At 40.7% G+C, this 24660-nt stretch overlaps 1 protein-coding gene and 1 pseudogene across 1 annotated transcript in view; one reads left to right on the top strand and one right to left on the bottom strand.

Annotated features, from left to right (window-relative positions):
* The window catches only part of ERICH6B (glutamate rich 6B), a 244794-nt gene that overhangs the window by 72784 nt on the left and 147350 nt on the right, over positions 1–24660 (bottom strand). The window lies entirely within an intron of this gene.
* On the top strand, positions 4211–4330 carry LOC148543238 (5S ribosomal RNA; annotated as a pseudogene).

Consider the following 24660-nt stretch of genomic DNA (forward strand, 5'->3'; position numbering starts at 1 on the left):
TATTGTGTTTGGGCCACTTACTCTGCATAGACTGTTAGCCATTACAGCTGGAGAACTACAAGTACCAGCTTAACCTGCATGTGCATTATTGTGCTTGGGCCATTTACTCTGCATAGACTGTTAGCTGTTACAGCTGGAGAACTACAAGTACCAGCCTAACCTGCATGTGCAATATTGTGCTTGGGCCATTCACTCTGCATTGATTGTTAGCCATTACAGCTGGAGAACTACAAGTACCAGCCTAACCTGCATGTGCATTATTGAGCTTGGGCCATTTACTCTGCATAGACTGTTAGCCGTTATAGCTGGGGAACTGCAAGTATCAGCTTAACCTGCATGTGCAATATTGTGCTTGGGTCACTTACTCTGCATAGACTGTTAGCCATTACAGCTGGAGAACTACAAGTAACAGCCTCACCTGCATGTGCAATATTGAGCTTGGGCCATTTACTCTGCATAGACTGTTAGCCATTACAGCTGGAGAACTACAAGTACCAGCTTAACCTGCATGTGCAATATTGTGCTTGGGGCAATTACTCTACATAGACTTAGCCGTTACAGTTAGAGAACTACAAGCACCAGCCTAACCTGCATGTGCATTATTGTGCTTGGGCCATTTACTCTGCATAAACTGTTAGCCATTACAGCTGGAGAACTACAAGTACCAGCCTCACTTGCAGGTGCATTATTGTGCTTGGGCCATTTACTCTGCATCGACTGTTAGCCGTTACAGCTGGAGAACTACAAGTACCAGCCTAACCTGCATGTGCATTATTGTGCTTAGGCCATTTACTCTGCATAAACTGTTAGCCGTTACAGCTGGAGAACTACAAATACCAACCTAACCTGCATGTGCATTAGTGATGAGTAAAGGTGTTTCAAAATAGCCTTAGGTAAATTAATTATCTCTTGTTTGTGCTTATAATTATTGCTTTGCCAACTGAGGTCACCGGTAGAGGACAGGGAGGTGTTGAGTAATCGGCTTGGTGTTAAATTTTGCAGGATTGTATTCTGTTTATGATACATTTTAAATCACTGTTATTCACTTATTGGCAATAATAAAATCACATTGTACCTTCCTCACTGTGTCTGTCATTAGTGTCTGCAAAAGGGAAACACATTGCTTACCCCTCTGATCAAATTCGAACCTGGTCCCTAGTCTAACATTATGGGACATTACCATGGCCGGATTAACAATGGGGCAGGTGGAGCTTCAGCTCCAGGCCGCCCTTCAAAGTAGGCCCTTCATCAGCATGTGCTGTGCTGCTGTAAACAGGAAAAAATATTTTTCCTGCTTCAGCAGTCTGACAGTGGCAACACGAGGCCCCACCCCCCATCGACCGGCCCCACCCCCTTCACACCACAGGCATCTGTTTTTTTTACATTGGCACTATGAAGGTGCAGTGGAAGGCTTCTCTAGCCTTCCCTTCACCACTTATGCACTGTGAGTGTCCCCGTGTCTGCGCCTCCTCCGTGGCGTGTGACATCACAATGCATAGGTACACACCGCGCTGTGAAGAAGCAGGCAGCCTGTGTCAACCTGTCAGTATGAGCAGAAGATCCTGAGCTCCGTGAAGGCCAGGTGAGTGTCTGATCCACCAGAGAGACAGGCTCAGTATTCCTGGCAGCTGCTGATCAGCACAGTGTTGCTGGCTGATCACTTATGTGTAGCACTATGCAGGCACTGAAAAGATTTTGATAAATAAATATTCATGTGTGTATATATATATATATATATATATATATATATTATTTATGCATGCATATGTGAATATATGTAGTATATTTTATATATATGTGAATATATGCAGTGTATATATATATATATATATGTATGTATATGTGAATATATATATATAGTGGATATATATATATATATATATATTTATATATGGAAGAGAAGGGGTACCTTTGGTGCACTACAACTTTGAGTATTAATTGATTAGAAGAAATTTCCACCAGTTAGGGGGATTTATTGCAATATTAGCTGTTGGTCATACACAACCTTCTAGTTAGTCTTCAAATCACCATAAGTTTAGGATTTTGGATATTGTTCATAAAATAAAATCCCTATGGTAGCCCATGATTCGTATACCTGAATATTTTATTCTTGGTATATCAACAGGGGTAAAAATATAAACAATATACAATACAAATCAATACATAAATAGCATAAAACAACTTTTAGTAAACCTGCCCCAGTACAGAAGGATAAATATTATTTGCCACCTACACCTTTACAGGTGTGAACTCTTAGGTGGACTTCTTATGTGGTAGGTGCAGGTTTTTCAAAGCGATGACCCTATGCGTTTCATCCACCTATGGGACTTCATCAGGGGTAAACACAAAAATGGAACTGGTCTGAACAAACACTTGATGATATGGAACTGGTTAGAACACTCAGTGGTATAAGCTTATTTTCTGTCCCTTGATAGGGAGAAATTCCTAGAAAGGCTTTTAAAAGCCAAGTAGTTCTTATAAAGATTTTACTGGAACGATTAGATGGATGTTTCTCAACCAATAAATGTAACCAGATTCCTTAATAGCAATTTAAATATGAAGATGCATCATATACACCCAGTGTGTAAAAATGATGAGACCCAGTGCCAAGCAAGTGATAAAACTCTATTCAGTCCAATGAAGTGTATGTCTCCTTCTGTTAGCGGTAAATATATATATGTATAGAAACAAGCAAACAGCGGCACTCATGGGACTTTCAAAGGAAAAAGACTCCTGGACACAGCAGTGTAATTCAATGTTTCAGTCTTGGCAGACTACGTGTCTGATCGGGATCCTTCTACCGGAGTGTGGATGAGCCACATCTGGTCCTGTTTCCATATACCTGCAGGTGGTACAACCAATGCACTTGTAGCAGCCAGGTTCTTTGAGAGGAAATTGCTTGCCATAGGTGTTTCAATTGTGGATACATCATTATGTACAAGCCAGTCTTTTAAGCTTCTCCCTCTCCGGTATCCCATCATGATTCTAGATGTGTGCTGGGGCTTGAGACTGGAATCCGTATTCACAACCGGCCAAAATTTTTTGACAGTTGTGTTAATATGTTGACTTGCAGAATTATATTGTGTGATAAACATGGTTGGAGCCTTGTTTTTATTATTACTGAGGGATAAATTGTATGATTTGATGCTTTTGTTAATGGCTGTAGCTTTAGCTTTCAGCAAGTCTTTTAGCTTATATCCCCTATTCAAAAACTTAGTCATCATATTGTCCAATGCTTTATCAGCCTTATCAGTAGCACTTGTAATCCTAAGAACGCGAAGGAATTGAGAGTAAGGTAAACTCCTTATTAAGGACACAGGATGATGACTCCCTGCATGTAGGAGTGTAGTACAGTCCATAGGTTTGGTGTAGATATTAGTCAAAAAAAAAAGTACCATCCCAACTGATGTCCACATCCAAAAAATGTATGTTCTCAGAGCTAAAATCGTACGTAAATTTAATATGTTCATGCATTTGGTTGATATTGTCCATCGCTGAAGTAAACTGTTGTGAGGTACCCGACCATAGTACAAGAAGGATCCCGATCAGACACGTACTTAATTGTATGACTAGATTTATCTACATGATCCGCTGCCCTTGCGGCCTTGCATATATAGGGAAAACAGCAAGAATTAGGATGGCGCAACACCGTACCGCCATAAGACAGGCCCTTGAAGGCAGAGAGAATGACCAACCAGTGGCAAGACATTTCAAGGAACGAAAGCACCCCCTGGCCACATTAAGACATAAAGGCATCGACCATGTGCCAATGTCAAAAAGAGGGGGAGACAGAGATAAACGACTGATGCAACTTGAAGCCCGTTGGATACATGACATGAACACCGTGGCCCCGTTTGGTCTTAACGAAACCTTATCGTTTGCTTGTTTTCTATGAATCGTGATTCTATTACCTTATTTTACAGTCTTTTTCAGTACAGTAACTTTTCTTGTATTTCTTTGCAGTGCATGGTGCAATTCTCTTGGTGCATGGATATTATTGGTTACATAATCTGCATTTTATAGTAGCCTGTCACAGGCTATATATGTTTCTGTCTGTGGGTTCAGTTTTGGCTCACTTAAAAAAAAAATTTCTAGTCTACACAAGACCCTCAGATATTGATTTTGATCTGCTATTCAGCAATGGTCGGGTTATATCGGATTATGCTCACAAGGCTGAGGGGAAGTACTGGCATCCTACGTTCACATGGTCAGTTACAACCATACATGCACTGGATAAGCCTGATCTCGTCTGATCTTGGAAGCTAATCAGTGTTTGGCCTGGTTAGTACTTGGATGGGGGACCACCTAGGAATACCAGGTATTGTAAAACAACCAAATAAAAGGACATTCAACTTTACCCTGTGCGTGTGCATCTCCATGACAAGTCTGGCGCTGGATGATTGGTGTTGAATCATATCTTTGGTTTTGGTTTATATATTGGCTCTCTTGAATTATATCCTTGATGATTTTCGAGTATCTTTGTTACTGACGCAAGAGATCCTATTCTAGATATATATATAGATATACATTTTTCACTTTACTGTGTCTCTTATATGATCATATTCTATAGCTTACTGCCATGTATTACATTGATACTCCTGCACTATCAGATTTCTAGAGTTATTGATTTTTTAACCCATGCTTACAAAATTATGTGTCTTATATATTTGTTATATGTTGTTTATGTGTCACTATATCATATCATCTAAGTCCGTTCTTTGGACTTTGTTCTCCACATATCCAGTTATAGTGCACCATGTTTTGTATGGACATAACACAGTTGATTGCACAATGACACATCCCGATGTGGTTCCTTGTCATTGCGCTCTGGTTACCAAGGTTACCGCACACACTTTAACCGCCCACTACCTGAGGTCCATCACGTGCATGGGTGAGTCATACTTACCGCTTCACACGCTGAGCGTCATGACGTGCTGAAGTGACGCTTTGGCCGCATGCGGATGACGTCACCCACCCGGAACTGGCCAGGAGGGGTGGTCATGCACCACACTTTACACGCTATCCTATAAAGGTATGTTCACTTGTATTTGATGTTGTTCTTGATAAAAGTCTGCCAAGACTGAAACGTTGAACTACACTGCTGTGTCCAGGAGTCTTTTTCCTTTGAAAGTCCCATGAGTGCCGCTGTTTGCTTGTTTCTAGACTTTGGGTTTCCATACCTTCGGATGGCACCAAGGCAAATAACTTTATAACACTGTGGAGTGCCAGCTTATAGTCACTTTGTATTAGGGGTGAGCGGGTTCGGATTTCTGAAATCCGAACCCCCCCGAGCCCCCCCGATCCGAGTCCGATCCGAGTCAGGCTCGACTTTTCCCGCCTGACTCGGATCTGAAATCGAGGCAAAACGTCATCATCCCGCCTTCCGAGTCTCGCGGGTTTTGGATCCTATATAAGGTACCCGCGTCGGCGCCATTTTCTCACTCGGCTGTGGACAGTGAAGAGGGAGGGTGGGAGTTAGGGCTGTGTAGTGTAGTGTAGTGTAGTGTAGTGCTGCTGTTGTCCACTACTTCAAAGTCCATAGGGGCTGGCTGTGTTGTGCTGTGCTGCTGTTGTTAATAGGGGCTGTGTCCACTACTTCAAAGTCCATAGGGGCTGGCTGGACTGTGTTGTGCAGTCAGTTCTCCATAGGGGCTGTGTCCACTCCAAAGTCCTGTGCAGTGTCCCAGTCCTAAAGGGGTGCTGTAGTGTTGTCCAGGGGGTGCTCTGTCCATCAGGGGTGCTCCCCCCAAGTGCTAAAAAAATAATATATTTTCTGTGTTTGTGAATTGTGTGCGCAGTAGCCGCACGTGCATCAACAAAGTAGTGCCAAGCGTGCGCCTGTGTCATAAGTAAAGGGCCGGCTGGCTTGACCGTTAAAGGGTGCTGTAACCCCCGAAAGTACACTCCAGTCCAAACCCAAAAAAAATTATTTTCTGTGTTTGTGAATTGTGTGCGCAGTAGCCGCACGTGCATCAACAAAGTAGTGCCAAGCGTGCGCCTGTGTCATAAGTAAAGGGCCGGCTGGCTTGACCGTTAAGGGTGCTGTAACCCCCGAAAGTACACTCCAGTCCAAACCAAAAAAAAAATTATTTTCTGTGTTTGTGAATTGTGTGCGCAGTAGCCGCACGTGCATCAACAAAGTAGTGCCAAGCGTGCGCCTGTGTCATAAGTAAAGGGCCGGCTGGCTTGACCGTTAAGGGTGCTGTAACCCCCGAAAGTACACTCCAGTCCAAACCAAAAAAAAAATTATTTTCTGTGTTTGTGAATTGTGTGCGCAGTAGCCGCACGTGCATCAACAAAGTAGTGCCAAGCGTGCGCCTGTGTCATAAGTAAAGGGCCGGCTGGCTTGACCGTTAAAGGGTGCTGTAACCCCCAAAGTACACTCCAGTCCAAACCAAAAAAAAAATTATTTTCTGTGTTTGTGAATTGTGTGCGCAGTAGCCGCACGTGCATCAACAAAGTAGTGCCAAGCGTGCGCCTGTGTCATAAGTAAAGGGCCGGCTGGCTTGACCGTTAAAGGGTGCTGTAACCCCCGAAAGTACACTCCAGTCCAAACCAAAAAAAAATTATTTTCTGTGTTTGTGAATTGTGTGCGCAGTAGCCGCACGTGCATCAACAAAGTAGTGCCAAGCGTGCGCCTGTGTCATAAGTAAAGGGCCGGCTGGCTTGACCGTTAAGGGTGCTGTAACCCCCGAAAGTACATTCCAGTCCAAACCAAAAAAAAAATTATTTTCTGTGTTTGTGAATTGTGTGCGCAGTAGCCGCACGTGCATCAACAAAGTAGTGCCAAGCGTGCGCCTGTGTCATAAGTAAAGGGCCGGCTGGCTTGACCGTTAAGGGTGCTGTAACCCCCGAAAGTACACTCCAGTCCAAACCAAAAAAAAATTTATTTTCTGTGTTTGTGAATTGTGTGCGCAGTAGCCGCACGTGCATCAACAAAGTAGTGCCAAGCGTGCACCTGTGTCATAAGTAAAGGGCCGGCTGGCTTGACCGTTAAGGGTGCTGTAACCCCCGAAAGTACACTCCAGTCCAAACCAAAAAAAAAATTATTTTCTGTGTTTGTGAATTGTGTGCGCAGTAGCCGCACGTGCATCAACAAAGTAGTGCCAAGCGTGCGCCTGTGTCATAAGTAAAGGGCCGGCTGGCTTGACCGTTAAAGGGTGCTGTAACCCCCGAAAGTACACTCCAGTCCAAACCAAAAAAAAATTATTTTCTGTGTTTGTGAATTGTGTGCGCAGTAGCCGCACGTGCATCAACAAAGTAGTGCCAAGCGTGCGCCTGTGTCATAAGTAAAGGGCCGGCTGGCTTGACCGTTAAGGGTGCTGTAACCCCCGAAAGTACACTCCAGTCCAAACCAAAAAAAAAATTATTTTCTGTGTTTGTGAATTGTGTGCGCAGTAGCCGCACGTGCATCAACAAAGTAGTGCCAAGCGTGCGCCTGTGTCATAAGTAAAGGGCCAGCTGGCTTGACCGTTAAGGGTGCTGTAACCCCCGAAAGTACACTCCAGTCCAAACCAAAAAAAAAATTATTTTCTGTGTTTGTGAATTGTGTGCGCAGTAGCCGCACGTGCATCAACAAAGTAGTGCCAAGCGTGCGCCTGTGTCATAAGTAAAGGGCCGGCTGGCTTGACCGTTAAAGGGTGCTGTAACCCCCGAAAGTACACTCCAGTCCAAACCAAAAAAAAAATTATTTTCTGTGTTTGTGAATTGTGTGCGCAGTAGCCGCACGTGCATCAACAAAGTAGTGCCAAGCGTGCGCCTGTGTCATAAGTAAAGGGCCGGCTGGCTTGACCGTTAAAGGGTGCTGTAACCCCCAAAGTACACTCCAGTCCAAACCAAAAAAAAAATTATTTTCTGTGTTTGTGAATTGTGTGCGCAGTAGCCGCACGTGCATCAACAAAGTAGTGCCAAGCGTGCGCCTGTGTCATAAGTAAAGGGCCGGCTGGCTTGACCGTTAAAGGGTGCTGTAACCCCCGAAAGTACACTCCAGTCCAAACCAAAAAAAAATTATTTTCTGTGTTTGTGAATTGTGTGCGCAGTAGCCGCACGTGCATCAACAAAGTAGTGCCAAGAGTGCGCCTGTGTCATAAGGGCCGGCTGGCTTGACCGTTAAAGGGTGCTGTAACCCCCAAAGTACACTCCAGTCCAAACCAAAAAAAAAATTATTTTCTGTGTTTAGCCGCACGTATATATCAAATCGATATAACATAAATGGAGGACCAAACTTTCTCCGATAAAAATAAAATAGAGAAAGATCAAGAACCACTTCCTCCTAGTGCTGAAGCTGCTGCCACTAGTCATGACATAGACGATAACATGCCATCAACGTCGTCTGCCAAGGCCGATGCCCAATGTCATAGTAGAGGGCACATACAATCCCAAATGGCAAAGTTCAGGAAAATGACCTTGAAAAAGACATTTAAATCAGCTGAAGAGAAACGTAAACTTGCCAATATGCCATTTACGACACGGAGTGGCAAGGAACGGCTAAGGTCGATCCCTAGTATGTTCATGACTAGTGGTTCAGCTTCACATGACGATGGAAGCCCTCCTCCCACTAAAAAAATCAAAAGAGTTAAGCTGGCAAAAGCACAGCGAAGAACTGTGCTTTCTAAGAAGATATCACAAATCCCCAAGGAGAGTCCAAGTGTGGTGGTGGTTGCGATGCCTGACCTTCCCAGCACTGGACGGGAAGAGGTGGCTCTTTCCACCATTTGCACGCCCCCTGCAAGTGCTGAAAGGAGCACCCACAGTCCACTTGCTGATATGCAAATTGAAGATGTCACTGTTGAAGTACAACAGGATGAGGATACTGGTGTAGCTGGCGCTGAGGAGGAAGTTGGCGAGGAGGATTCTGATGGTGATGTGGTTTGTTTAAATCAGGCTTCGGGGGAGACAGTTGTTGTCCGTGGGATGAAAAAGCCCATCACGGTCATGCCTGGGCAGAAGACCAAACATTCCACCTCTTTGGTCTGGCAATATTTCTATCCAAATCCGGACAACAACTGTCTTGCCATATGTACCATATGTAAAGGTGAAATAAGTAGGGGTAGGGACGTCAACCACCTAGGAACATCCTCCCTTATACGGCACCTGCAGCGCGTTCATAAAAAGTTACTGTCAAGTTCAGAAACTTTGGCTAAGACCGTAAGCAGTCCAGGGACACCTAAATCCCGTTGTCCTGTTGTATCCAAGCGCCTGCAAACCACACCGTCAACTCCCTCCTCGTCAATTTCCTCCTTAGTCAGGATCGGAAGTAGTCCTGCAGGCCATGTCACTGGCATGACTGACTCTCCTATCCGGGATTCCTCTGGAGGATCCTGCATTGCTACGCCTACTGCTGCCGCTGCTGCTGTTGCTGCTGCTGGGAGTCGTTCATCATCCCAGAGAGGAAGTAGGAACACCACTACTTTTACTAAACAATTGACCCTCCAACAGTCCTTAGCGAGGAGGATGAAGTACGACAGCAGTCATCCTGAAGCAAAACGTATAACTGAGGCCTTGACTGCTATGTTGGTGTTAGACGTGCGTCCGGTATCCGCCATTAGTGCAGTGGGATTTAGACAAATGATGGAGGTAGTGTGTCCCCGGTTCCAAATCCCGTCTAGATTCCACTTCACTAGGCAGGCGATACCGAGACTGTACAGAAACGTCAGAAAAAGTGTCCTCAGTGTCCTGAAAAATGCCGTTGTACACAATGTCCACTTAACCACGGACATGTGGACAAGTGGAACAGGGCAGACTAAGGACTATATGACTGTGACAGCCCACTGGGTAGATGTATCACCTTACGCAGCAACAGCAGCAGCGTCACCAGTAGCAGCATCTCAGAAACGCCAGCTCGTTACAAGGCAGGCTACGCTGTGTATCACCGGTTTCAGTAAGAGGCACACCGCCGACAACCTCTTAGAGAAACTGAGGGAAATCATCGCCCAGTGGCTTACCCCACTTAGACTCTCCTGGGGATTTGTGATATCTGACAACGCCACCAATATTGTGCGGGCATTACATCTGGGCAAATTCCAGCACGTCCCATGTTTTGCTCACACAATAAACTTGGTGGTGCAGAATTTTCTGAAAAGCGACAGGGGCATGCAGGAGACGCTTTGGGTGGCCCGAAAAATTTCTGGCCACTTTCGCCATTCAGCGACTGCGTGCCGAAGACTGGAGCGCCAGCAAACACTCTTGAACCTGCCCCGCCATCACCTGAAGCAAGAGGTTGTGACGCGGTGGAACTCAACCCTCTATATGCTTCAGAGGATGGAGGAGCAGCAAAAGGCCATACAAGCCTATACATCCACCTATGACATAGGCAAAGGAGGGGGTATGCACCTGACTCAAGCGCAGTGGAGAATGATTTCCGTGTTGTGCAAGGTTCTCCAGCCCTTCGAACTTGCCACACGTGAAGTCAGTTCAGACACAGCCAGCTTGAGTCAGGTCATTCCCCTCATCAGGCTTTTGCAGAAGCAGCTGGAGAAAGTGAAGGAGGAGCTAAGACGGAGCGATTCCGCTCGGCATGTGGGACTTGTGGATGAAGCCCTTCATTCGCTTTGCCAGGATTCCAGGGTGGTCAATCTGTTGAAATCAGACCACTACATTTTGGCCACCGTGCTTGATCCTAGGTTTAAAGCCTATGTGGTGTCTCTCTTTCCGGCCGACACAAGCCTGCAGAGGTGCAAAGACCTGCTGGTGAACACACTGTCAGCTGAAGCGGAACGTGACACGTCAACGGCTCCTTCTTCATTTTCTCCCGCAACTGGGGCTGCCAGGAAAAAACTTAGGTATCCTAAGCAACCCACTGGCGGTGATGCAGGGCAGGCAGGACCAAGTTTGGACATCTGGTCCGGACTGAAGGACCTGGCAACAATTTCTGACATGTCTACTGTCACTGCATATGATACTGTCACCATTGACAGAATGGTGGAGGATTACATCGGTGACAGCATCCAAGTAGGCATGTCAGACAGTCCATACCTGTACTGGCAGGAAAAAGAGGCAATTTGGAGGCCCCTGTACAAGCTGGCTCTATTTTACCTGAGTTGCCCCCCCTCCAGTGTGTACTCCGAAAGAGTGTTTAGTGCAGCCGGGAACCTTGTCAGCGAAAGGCGTAGGAGGTTGCTTCCACAGAATGTGGAGAAGATGATGTTCATCAAAATGAATTATCAGCTCTTCCAGGGAGACCAGCCTCCAGAAGGTACAGAGGGACCTGTGGTGGTGGATTCAAGTGGGGACGAGTTAATACTTTGTGAGGATGAGGATGTACACACTGAAGAGGGTGAGGAATCGGTGGATGAGGAGGATGAGGATGACATCTTGCCTCCGTAGAGCCAGTTTGTGCAGGGACACATTAATTGCCAGCTTGTTTTGTGGGGGCCCAAACGAACCAATCATTTCAGCCACAGTTGTGTGGCAGACCCTGGCGCTGAAATGATTGATTTGTTAAAGTGTGCATGTCCTGTTTATACAACATAAGGGTGGGTGGGAGGGCCCAAGGACAATTCCATCTTGCACTTCTTTTTTTTCTTTGCATTATGTACAGTTTGGGGCCTAGTTTTTCTAACTGCCATCCTGTCTGCCACTGCAGTGTCACTCCTAGATGGGTCACGTGTTTGTGCCGCCCACTCGTGTCGCTTAGCATAGTCATCCAGCTACCTCGGTGCAACCTTTTGGACATGAAAACACTATTGTGAGGTGTGAGTTGTTCAGAATAGACTGGAAATGAGTGGAAATTAAGGTTATTGAGGTTAATAATAGCATAGGAGCAGAGAAACCAACAAATTCTGTGATTTTAGCTGTTTTTATGCTTTTTAAAAAAAAAATACAGATCCAAAACACAAAACCCAGAACCCAAAACACGGAAGGGTGGTTTTGGCAAAACCAATCCAGATCCAAAACACGAAGAAAGATCCAGATCCAAAACCAAAACACAAAACACGAAAAGTGGCCGGTGCACACCCCTACTTTGTATATATATATATATATATATATATATATATATATTTATGTATGTATATGTGAATATATGTAGTGTGTATATATATATATATTATATTAGCTAGGTAAAAACATGCGCACAGTTGTGGAATGTAAAAGATTTTACAAACACATAATCTGTCACGTACTCAGGGGGGCAGAGGGGGAGAGCAGGTACTAAATACATGGGCCCGGGCTTGCTAGAGGGGCCCGATGCCACCCCACTTTTCTTATCTCACAGCAGCCCAGCACACCCTGTGTGCTGGGCTGCATCAGGAGACTGCTGAGCAGCCACAGCAGTCTCCTATGCTTGTGGGTGGGGGAGCAATCACACTGATCGCGCCCCCCTGGCTTTGCGCAAGGCAGAGGGGCTCACAGCGCCCCCCTTCCCAGCACCTTTAGAGTAGCAGCTACTGTGTCTTTATGCTAATGCCGCAGCTGATGGGTGTCCTATTGAGATGGCCACCGGCTGTGGCGCGAATCACAAAGAAGCACTATTGGTGGATCATTCAGCCATTGAACCTGCCTATGGCTGGCACAGAATGTCTGTCGGTCCATGGTTGCTGGTGTCAGTGGAACTCCATGTTTAAATGAAGTCCATGACAGCGACACACCTGCTCTCTTAAGCCACTTCCCTAGTCACCGCTCTGAAACGACCATCGAAGTTCCGTGGGTATCCATGGTCAAAGGTAGACGGGTAACTATGCCCTCCATGTTGCAGCCACACCCAATAGCACAGACCACACCCCCACTGGTCACACCCCCTCATCAGTAGTCACACCCCTGCTGTGCTGGTCACACCTCCTGTGGCATCACACAATAGGCCCTTCATAAATTCAGCTCCAGGCCCATGTGGAACTTAATCTGGTACTGGACATTACACTAGGTTACAGTAATGGCCTTTATATACTGCTGCTCTCCAAAATTACACAAGAAGCAAAACTGCTTATATCCCAGCAAGCTAACTGACAAGATGTTCTGTTTTAACTTCCTATCCTATATTAAATATTTTTGGCAGCTTTCTCTAATGTGGGGAAGAGTATATCAGATGCTGCAGTGGAAGGTCAACTTAAGTAGAACAAGCAGGAACTCCAGCATCGCTAAAGTCACACTTGCCAACTCTGCCTGAATATCAGGGAGACCCCCTGTAGAGTCTAGCAATCTCCCTGATTGCTCCTTACCCCCATTATGTAGCTGTTATATACTGTACTTGGGAAAAATAAGAAATCAGAGATCAGAGCCGTAATTAGACTTTTTGGTGCCCTGTGCCAGAGAGTGCATTGGCGACCTACCACCCCATTTTTTAAATAGGGACATAAGATAGTGCACCTGAAAAAGGGCCATGACTTCATGGGGAAGGGCCAGGGAAGAGATAAGGGAGGCCAGGAGATGCTGGGGATAAAAGAAGAGGAAGGTACAAGTGAGAATGATAATAAACAGGAAAATTGACAGGCCCAAACAGCGCTCCCTGCCTTGCGTTGCCCTGTGCCATGGCACCGGCCGCACTACCCTAGTTACGGCCCCGTCAGAGATATACACATTCAAATAGGGTTATCAGTGCCATTTCCCTGCATTGGTAATAGGGAACAATGATCCCTATGGCTACGACATCTTCATATGATTTCTCTTGGCCACTTATATGGAACCCATTGAAGAACACAATACATAGCAAGCTCTAAAAACTATCAGTGTGTTTTCATCAACAAATAGATCTTACACGCCGCGCTTATAGGTGGTGCTTTCATAATATCCCTGAAATGCTTTTTCAAAAGTAGGAAAGTATGGATAAAGTGCTACAGTATTGTCCAGTGCATAGCAGTATGAATGGCTGGGATCCCAACTACTGTAGACTCTAGATCAGCATGAAATTGGTTGAAATGTAGCTCTATATACTTATATGTCTGGGACATACTTTAGCTGTCCTTGCCTGGAGTACATTTTATCAGTGTTGCAAGAGCTGACACTGGGCTCATTTACAGCCAGACATAAGTCTGTTTTTCTTGTGTAAGATATACATATACGTTTGCATTGGTGTATCTATAACGGGTGCAGGGCCCCACACCGCACACCCTGCACCTGCATTATTATATACTTACCTCTCCGGAGTCCCGGGCTGACCGGCACTGCAGACAGATATCACTGGGAAAATGGAGGGGCGGACAGAGTCTACAGTACTGCCAGAGTGGAAGGGGCCTTCCTTAAATCACCTTTGTACGTATGTCAGTATATATATTGTACTTATCATTAACATACGTCTTTTTTGCCTGGAAGGGTAGAAAGTATGCAGGTAAGTATAGGTGTATGTAAGGGTGTGTTCACATAATTGCCTACACAACTATATGTAACTGTACATGGACACATCTGTGGATAGAAAGTGCTGGAGGGCTTATGCAGCTATACACAATGATGATGAGGACTATATACAGTATTATCTAGCTACTTCTGATAGGCTGACCGCATCCTCTCCAGCTGATTATCATAAGCATCGCAGCTATATTATATGACTGTCTATTTACATTATTTTTTGACATTTCAGTTTAGAATATTATTAAAGTACAAGCAGGCTGTGCTAATAAGATTCCCATGTGACTCATTTCATTTTTATATAATTTAATTTGTATTTGTATATAGAGCTTTCAAGTATTATGTGAGAAGACTCGAGCACATGACAAGGCTGTGTTTGTATATGATTTGGGCAGCAGTCTAACCTCGGCAGCCAATGATACATGGTGTAACTGTACTGTTATGCCATGTACACACTAGATGATATGTCATCCGATCCCACGGATCTGGCCGACATATCGAGCACATCATCTCGTGTGTACCCACTATGTGCTCCCCAGCTGGCCAATATCGGGGTCAGAGCGACACAGCTACCGATGTCGGCATTTATCGTTCATCTGCACCATTAGCCGTCGCATCAGGCGGTCGGCAAGTGGGTACCCACCATTAGTCTGATATGCTATCCATTTATACACATCTGTATGACAACTGAAGCCTCACGTAAGAGATAAAAGTTTTTGTCATTTCAGAATTTTTTAAAACTCACTAGACTTGCTAGTTAGATAAATGGACGTAAGGGAAATTCTTCCCAAACTGATTAATTTTTTGTAAAATGTCATATTTTTCGACTGACTGGCAATTTACCCAGTGCCCGACTGTTTTATATATAATTAATTATATCCTTCCATGAATTTTGGACAACTGTAAACTTATATAGGTTTATGTATTTGTGAATTGCCATAAGGACACATTAAGGTTTTATAAGCTTAGGAAGAATGCCAGAGGGAAATACATTGCCAAAATCCATGAGGTTAAAAGAATCACATTTCTGCAAGGTCAACTATACTTTTAATCTTCTCCTGTGAAATCTCTTTACAATTAAGTGATTAAAATTAAATGTATGTATTAATTAGATTTGAAAGTGCTTTGAGATCTAAGTACTCTAGCCATTAATATTAAAATTATAACACTGTTTAAATATTTTTTTTTTCTCAAAGTAAATTCAATGTAAAAATACCTGAGCATTGTTGCTAGAGGAAGATCATATCATATTGAATACATTAGTGGTAAGGTCAAATCTATGAAAGAATCATAACTGTAATATTAATAGTAATGTACTTTATCAGTTGTTTGCACTAAAAGATTTTAAGGCAATATAGAATTTAGAAACCAACTAAACATGATTAAAATGGCACTATTTATTAAAGTAAATGGCAAAAGTAGAATAAGGAAAATTTGCAAATAATTCTAAAAATTAGAAATGAATTAAACACACAAACAAAGTTACACAAGTTGCATAAATATACGTCAACTATCCATGTTATATTTGGTGAGCAAGTGATGTAATGACATTTGGACTTAGTATTGTGACCTCTGGGCCTGATTCAGAGCCGCTCGTAAGCGGCCGCTCGTTCGCTCCGAACAATGTTCGCACAACTGCGCATGCGTATGGGTTGTAATACGCATGCGCGAACCAGTCATTGTGGTCGGAAATTGTGTGCTCGCAAAATAGCGAATGCCTGCTATTTTGAGTGACAGGATGAGGCGTTTGTGGGTGGTAACAGGGGAAGGTGCTTGAAAACGGGGAGTGGAGATCCGAACGCAGGCGTGCCAAGCGGTCAAAACGGGCGTTTTAAGGGTGTGCATAATTAACAAAGCAGCGTCATCGACCACGTCACTTGGTTGTCTTTTATCCTGAACTGCTCGTATGATTGCGGTAGGAAAATCCTACCACAAGCACTGCGAGCAGTTCATACGCCTTTCGATGTACTCGATTAATCTAATAAATAGCGGAGATGACGTAGGATGCGAGCGGCCAGGGGGAGTTTTTTAAAAAATACAGAGCGCATGTTTCGTTCGCTCGTTCAGACATAGAGGCGTCAACAGACTGCAAAGAGTGAGCGCTCTATTTAAATATCCGGCCCCTTTTTCTGAACGAGCGAGCGCAAATAGCGTCCGGCTCAGAATCAGGCCCACTGTAAGATTTGGTCAGCTGCATTGTCACTAGTGTCACATCATATGATGTGTCAAATTCTGCTTCAGATAAAAATTTAGGTAGCAAAAGAAAAATGTGACCCCTATTGTAAAAAAGAAAGAATAACATGAATATTATAAGAGATTGCATAGTCACTTGTATAAAACACTCAGCCTCTACTTTTGCACTTTCAATATGGGCATAGCACTGTTCTGTCGTCTCTATAGTCCCTTTTTTAATATTCACAGTAGGATATATATGATAATCAATTCACCTTGACTGGTATTACACTAGTGCAGATCCTCAAGTCCTGATATAGTTAGGGCAGCAGAGCCAAATATACTACTCACAATGAATATACTATTTTATCTCTCTATCCGTTATACCATACAGCTCTTTACTGCCACCACCCGAACCACAGGTCCTCCAACACTCCATCACAATTGCCCAGAGTCACCCCCTCTTTTTGCAATAAACAGTTATAGTGTAACCTTAGTGATCTTATGGCTTCGCAAACACTGGTTTCTGGAGCATATATGAAATATATAAATAAAGGAACACTTTATTTACAAAGGAAACTACAATGCTTAGTTACAGAAATTATATAATTAAAAGTGGTTACAGATTACTTGATAAACACAAAGAAAATGACAAGATTCTTGTCAGGTGCACTTCTTAGATCCAATAATTTCCTTCCTTCAAAATATCCTCTGGAATAATGATAAAATTTTAATCTTTATTAGTTATTCTTAAAAGATATTGTCCAAAAATTTTTTAGGTGAAATATTATATAAAATCAAACAAAGAATTTGAGATTTGTGTATTAGATCTACTAAAAAAGTGATATAGATTAAAATTGATTCTCACTGCCGTCTTACTTATTATATTATTAGTTTCTATATTCCAAATATCAAAATCAAGTGTGATTTTGAATGATAGGGGAGTATGGATTAATCCAGGATAGATGGAACACGATAATTTCAACTCCCTTATTTTATCGATATAATACCTAGATTTAGAGTATATTCAGGGAACTTTATTTGTGTCTCATTATCCAATATATAGAGTATATATCACATCAATCTGACATATTTCAGGTAAATGTCTGGTATTTACAATATTATTGATATCGGCGCTGAGATTAGATATTTCTCATTCATAGTTCAAAAGTATTACCATCATAGTATTAGTAACTTACGAATTGTTATCATACTAGGATACTGTTGCTTAGTGGCGATATCTGATTGTATCTTTGTCACTCGTACAGTTAGTATGCTTATTTTATAGATTAAAGATATATCCTCTGGCGCTTCCTGTGGGTTCCGTATGTAATTTAAATGTATTTATAGTAACAGGATAAAATTTGCAATGATAGTCAAAGTTATGTCTAAAAAAAGCAATTTTATTGCAATAATGATAAAAATTTGCACCTCCGTGCTGAATCAAAAACATATAAAACAAACTCACTCACAAACAGATAACATAAAACAGGACACTATGCAGATATATTCCAATGTAGAATGACAGACACGCTATATTAGCGTTTTACTCTGCCATCCTATGTGTAATATTCCAATTGGGTATTTTCCATAAAAGTCACGCATTCGTCCCCTGGAGATAATTCCAGTATAGGAAAGAGTCCAAATCTGAAGAAAGCTGATGCTTACCGTGTCTTCAGAGAGAAAAAATCAGTCAGGTTAGTTTGCCGGCAAACTAGGCGATAACTTACATGCTGCAGACTTGAACAAGATACCCCTCCACTGTCATCAACGCGTTTCACCTAATGATAGGCTTCTTCAGGATGGTGGATATGCTCCCTTCTGATCCTCTCTTTATACCTCCTCTGTCAATGTTCTCCGCCCAGTACCGCCCAGCCACGTGGAGCTCACTTCAGGCCAGCGGGTCACTTCCGGTCAGCAGGTCTGTGTTCTCCTTGTCACATTCCATTCATATCCCCAGGCCTCCTTACTGCTGGCATGCCAGGAAATACAATGGCCACATTTATTTAGGCCATTGTTGTAGCTTGATCATATATTCACTTGATGGTTAGTTGGAATAACAGTTTCTATTTCTCATAGTTATTAAGTAAATAATTTAATAAAAAAGTAAAAAATAGAGCTGTAAGGAATAATCCTTTTGATTCATATCAAAGACAAACATATATCAAACAACGAAAAACATAGACTCAACACAGATAAAAAAAAAAAAAAAAACCTCATTAGTCATACTTTAAGAAATGGTGCCAACTCAAAGTCAATATTCATGCCATAGGGTTGAAGGGTACCTAGCTCAAAAATTGTTTTAGTTTCCTCTTTCAAAAGGTGGTCATTAAAATTTCCACCTCTCCATGGTATGGTTATTTGTTTTAAACCTACAAAGAATAGTTTTGAGGGGTCACTTTTATGTTTTTCTTGAAAGTGTTTAGATACACTGTGGTTTCCTTTAATGTTCTTTATGTTGTTCATATGTTAATTTATGTGTAGGGACAGTTTCCGTATTGTTTTCCCTATATATTGATGTCCACATGGACAGGACAGTAGATAAATTACACGTTTTGAATGACATGATATTTTTTTGTTTAATTGTGAAATTTCTCTTTGTAGTGTGGGATATAATGTCCCGAATAGGCTTGGTGGTATGGCTTCTAGTCTTCTTACACGCACTACATCCTCCACATTTATAGAATCCCGGGGTATCTTCCTGTAGCCATGTGTTTTCTTTTCCTCTTTCCTTACGAAGATAGCTTTTGACTAAAGTATTTTTTATAGTAGGGGCTGTTCTATAGATGATCCTAGGTACTTTTGGTATAATATTGCTAAGTTCTTCATCTGCTCTTAAGATATGACAGTGTTTTCTTATGGACCTCTCTATTAAATTACTTTGTCCTAAGAAGTCTGTGATAAACATGACATTTCTTTCCTTTAAATCTTCTTGTTTCTTTTTTTGGGTATACTGTAAAAGTATTTTCCTATCTAGATGGTCAACCTCCTCTCGATCTTTTTCTAATTTTTCTACATCATAGTCTTTTTCCTTAAATTGTTCGATGAGAGTTCTTGACTGTTGTTTCCAATCTTCTTTTTTGGAACAATTTCTTCTCAATCTTTTTAATTGACCTTTAGGGATATTCGATATCCACATATAATAGTGGTTACTCTTAGCATTTAAATAGCTATTACAGTCTACTGGTTTCAAGAATGTTTTGGTCTCTATCTTATTATCTTCAATAAATATGGTAAGGTCAAGAAAATGTATCTCCATTTTATTTATTTCACTGGTAAAAACCAAGTTGTCATTATTTTGATTGATAGTCGAGATAAAATTCTCCAACATTGTTTCTTCTCCATCCCGTATGATGATAATGTCATCGATATAACATGCCCACAGAACAAGAATCCCAAGATATGTATTGTTCTTCCAAATTGTTTCTTTTTCCCATTGCGATAAAAAATAAATTTGCATAGGATGGTGCAAAAACGGTGCCCATCGCTGTTCCTCGTTTCTGTATATAAAAATTGTGATCAAACCAAAAAAAATTGTGTAAGAATAAATAAAATTCTTTCTAAAATATAGTCAGTCAATCTGTAGTTGACTCAAATCAGAGTATTCTTTTTAAAATTTTTCCAATATTCCTACATCCTTTATCGTGCTCTATACATGTATATCTGTGTTGAGTCTGTTTTTTTTATCTGTGTTGAGTCTATGCTATTTGTTGTTTGATATATGTTTGTCTTTGATATGAATCAAAAGGATTATTCTCTACAGCTCTATTTTTTACTTTTTTTATTAAATTATTTACTTAATAACTATGAGAAATAGAAACTGATATTCCAACTAACCATCAAGTGAATATATGATCAAGCTACAACAATGGCCCAAATAAATGTGGCCATTGTATTTCCTGGCATGCCAGCAGCAAGGAGGCCTGGAGATATGAATGGAAGTACACAGCGTACCACGTGACTACTACATCCGGTAATCGGGAGTCACCAGAAGTGACGAGATTCACCCGGAGATCGCGAGTCACCGGAAGTGACAAGGAGAACACAGACCTGCCGACTGGAAGTGACCCGCTGGCCGGAAGTGAGCTCCATGCGGCTGGGCAGTAGTGGGCGGAGAACATTGACAGAGAAGGTAAAAAGAGAGGATCAGAAGGGAGCATATCCACCATCCTGAAGAAGCCTATCATTAGGTGAAACGTGTTGATGACAGTGGAGGGGTATCTTGTTCATGTCTGCAGCATGTAAGTTATCCCCTAGTTTGCCGGCAAACTAACCTGACTGATTTTTTATCTCTGAAGACACGGTAAGCATCAGCTTTCTTCAGATTTGGACTCTTTCCTATACTGGAATTATCTCCAGGGGACGAATACGTGACTTTTATGGAAAATACCCAATTGGAATATAACACATAGGATGGCAGAGTAAAACGCTAATATAGCGTGTCTGTCATTCTACATTGGAATATATCTGCATAGTGTCCTGTTTTATGTTATCTGTTTGTGAGTGAGTTTGTTTTATATGTTTTTGATTCAGCACGGAGGTGCAAGTTTTTATCATTATTGCAATAAAATTGCTATTTTTTAGACATAACTTTGACTATCATTGCAAATTTTATCCTGTTACTATAAATACATTTAAATTACATACGGAACCCACAGGAAGCACCAGAGGTTATATCTTTAATCTATAAAACTCTTAGGGAAGGTGAGCCCCTGTTTTTATCCTCTTTTGGGGCAGCTACCTGTGTTCAGGTTTAGATACTAGCGCTACCTTCATTCCCCCTTATTTTCTAGTATGGTTATTTTGTTTCCTTCGTATTTCATTTGATACTAATCCCCACTTTTCACTTTTCTGCCATCAATATAGTTACACAGAACATTTGGTATGAAGCTGGTGTCAGTTCAGCGAGTACTTTTATATGATAAGGTTCTCATAGCCCATTACCAATTGTACCCCTGTATCATGTCACATTCACATTCAGTACTGGGTGCTCAAATGCATTAAAAGTATTTTTGTATCAAAGCACAGTGTTGCTTAGTCCAGCAGCAGCATGTGCCGATGTGCGTTTTGCCGAGTTGCTGCTTTTTCAGGGCAGTGCAACCCGAGTGCCCTCCGTGTTCTCCTATTATACCTTCTCCACGGACCTCATTCATCTGTTCAAATTTCGGCTATCCCGCTCATCTTCTGATAGGTTGTTGGATCCTTCCCCATTGTAAAGGTATAGTGACATCATCGTATTCGTTACCGTAATTACATCAATACACTATTGCTATTTTTGTTCTTGTTTCAATCAATTAGGGTCATTGTTTTAATATACGTTCGTTTTATGCATTTACTGTAGTTCCTTCTAAAAACATATGTGCAAATTCAAAAGATATTGTTGTCTAATCCATAAGATTATTTGCATATAAAAATTATTTATCTCTATCATGCAATAACTTAGGTGGATGTAGTGTCAATTTATTAATTAATATGTCTCATTAGTGTATATTACAATTTTTTACTGAATATAAATTATTACTATTATTAGTTTTCTTTGACAGTTTTATCGTGCTGATGTTAATAATATTTTATATATTGTTGCACATATATATTTATTCGGAATGGTCTATAAATCAATTCAGAGGATTCTATATTGATAGCACCTAGTTCTTCCAGAACCCAATCTGAGTTCTATTTAATATTTACAATGCATAAAACCCACATTTAGGATCATTCTAATGGATTAGTTATTAGCTGAAATTAGTCTACTACTTGTGATATCTATTACTATTGATATATTATTATTTGTTCTATATATTGATTTTATATATTGACTAACTATAATTTTTGTTTGTTACATGTTGGATAGATCAATTAAGGATATTATCCTAGTACTATTGATTCCTACCTCAGCCTATATTAGTATCATTATTCTTTTTATTTTTCTTATTGTTAAATGTAGTATTAATTATTCCATATAGTCTATAAATAATATGTGACCTATAAATATACAATATGAGTGAAAAATATTATTAATAGTTATACATTTGCAATAGGATATAACCATTTTTCTTGTTATCTTAGTTCTAGTATCATAAGTGAATTATTAGTATATAATGTTCTCCTTCAGTGAAAGTGAGCAACAAAAACATTTATTTAAACGGTGCTTCTAACAGTGAAAGGTGAATAAATGAACCTAAATTCCCATCAGTATATATAGGTATTTTTTAGTGTATATAAGAGAACATTTTCTGAATGCTATTATGATCCATTATCTATATGTGCATGTATCTATTGATATACATGCATATATATAATATAATAGGTTATTTAATATTAATTAGCTCATATTAGTGTTACTTTAATACCTAAGTATTATTTAAGTGAGATAAATTAGTGATAGTGTATATTATTAATCAATCGTGTATATTAAACATTATTAACTTAAATTTCCCTATTCTACTTCAAAATACCCCTAAAATTAATTTTGTCTATTATCCCTTCTCACCATTTTGTCCATTATCCCTTCTCACCATTTTGTCCTTCATATTCCCAATTGTTGATAATTTATATTAATTTTATTATTTTTTCTTTGTCATGTATTTGATTATATAAATTATATTAACATCTATATATCTTTGTTTAATTGTATTATATTTTAATTATCAAAAAAAATATTTTTTATATTGTTTTTTTATTTTCATTATTGTTCGATATCAAGGGTTATCAAAGTTGGACACTCCCTAATCATCCATCCACACTCAAGAGTATTTCCCATCCATCCACTCCATAGAGGTAAGTATTTATTCTTCTCTCTCCTAAATCCAATATATCGATGTGTCTTGTATTTCTTACAGTCCATCATAGAAAGACAAGAAGTAATGTCATACCTCACCAATCTTTATTCTATCAGAGTGGTTTCTTCTTATTTAGATGAACCTTCGATAGTATATAGAAGGACTAAGGGGGTTTCCTTTTACATCAAATAGTGTTAAATGAAGCTCCATATTGGCTGTGCTCATTCATACCAAATGAGTCCACACTATTCATCAGGAATATCACTGTAGATTCCCTTCTCAAAAATTCTTTGCTGATGTCTCCTCCCCTTATGCCTAATTGTATTTTTTCAATACCAAAAGCTTTCATGTGATCAGGATTCCCATTATGTTTTTTCAAAAAGTGTCTTGCTACATTTGTTAAGGGATTGAGGTTCTTCTTGTCCTTCTCGCATTTTACACTTCCTTTCTCGCATTTTTCACATTTCTCACATGTTCTGTGACCCTTTGTCTCAGTTACCGTTTGGTCATGCCTATATAATATAGACCACATGTGCAATAGAGACAATAACTTACTCCTAGAGTTTTACAGTTGATATAATCTTTGATTATAATATTTTATCCATATCTATCTTTCATTTCCTTCTTTTGTACTATATATTTACATGTTGTACAATTGCCATACTTGTAACAACCTGTTATTTTAATTGTCATTTGATTAGCTTATTTTTTATAATAGCTATGTATCAATATTTTTTTTAATTAACAGATTTATGCTAACTGATGTTGATTCTATCTCCCAGAACATCCTTCAATTCTCTGTCTGAGGTAAGTATTCTCCAATGTTTCTGCAGTATTCCTTTGATCTGTTTCCACTCAGTACAGAATGTACTGATGAATCTAACCTTCTAATTTTCTTCTTTCATCTTACTCTGATCGTTAGGGAAATTTAACATTTCTCTATCTCTTCTTTTCCCTTGTTTGTAGCCTGATTTGATTGTTTTTTTTACTGTATCCCCTTTTCCGCAATCTATATGTTAGTTCCACTGATCTTTCTTCAAACGTTGTCAGTTCTGTACAATTCTGTCTAGTTCTTGAAAATTCTCCTTTTCTGGATTCCTTTTATTGTGGCAGGGAAATGAGAACTATCAGTATGTACGATACTATTGGTGGCGGTTTGTGTTTGAAACATATCTGTAATGATTATTCTCTCTGTTATTTTTATTGTCAGATCTAAGAAAGTTACCATCTACTTGCTCATTTCACAGGTAAGTTTCAAATTAACATCATTTTGATTTAATGTATTGATGAAATCCAGTAGCTCTGTCTTCGTTCTCTCCCATATGATGAGTATGTCGTCGATATACCTAAACCATGTTATAACATTTTCCCTCCAGCACACTGCAGCAAAAACAAAAATACTTGAATCCTACATGATAATAGAAATTCAGAG

This window comes from Taudactylus pleione, unplaced genomic scaffold (assembly GCF_031769625.1).
Source record: "Taudactylus pleione unplaced genomic scaffold, aTauple2 ptg000005l, whole genome shotgun sequence".
NCBI classification, from domain to species: domain Eukaryota; kingdom Metazoa; phylum Chordata; class Amphibia; order Anura; family Myobatrachidae; genus Taudactylus; species Taudactylus pleione.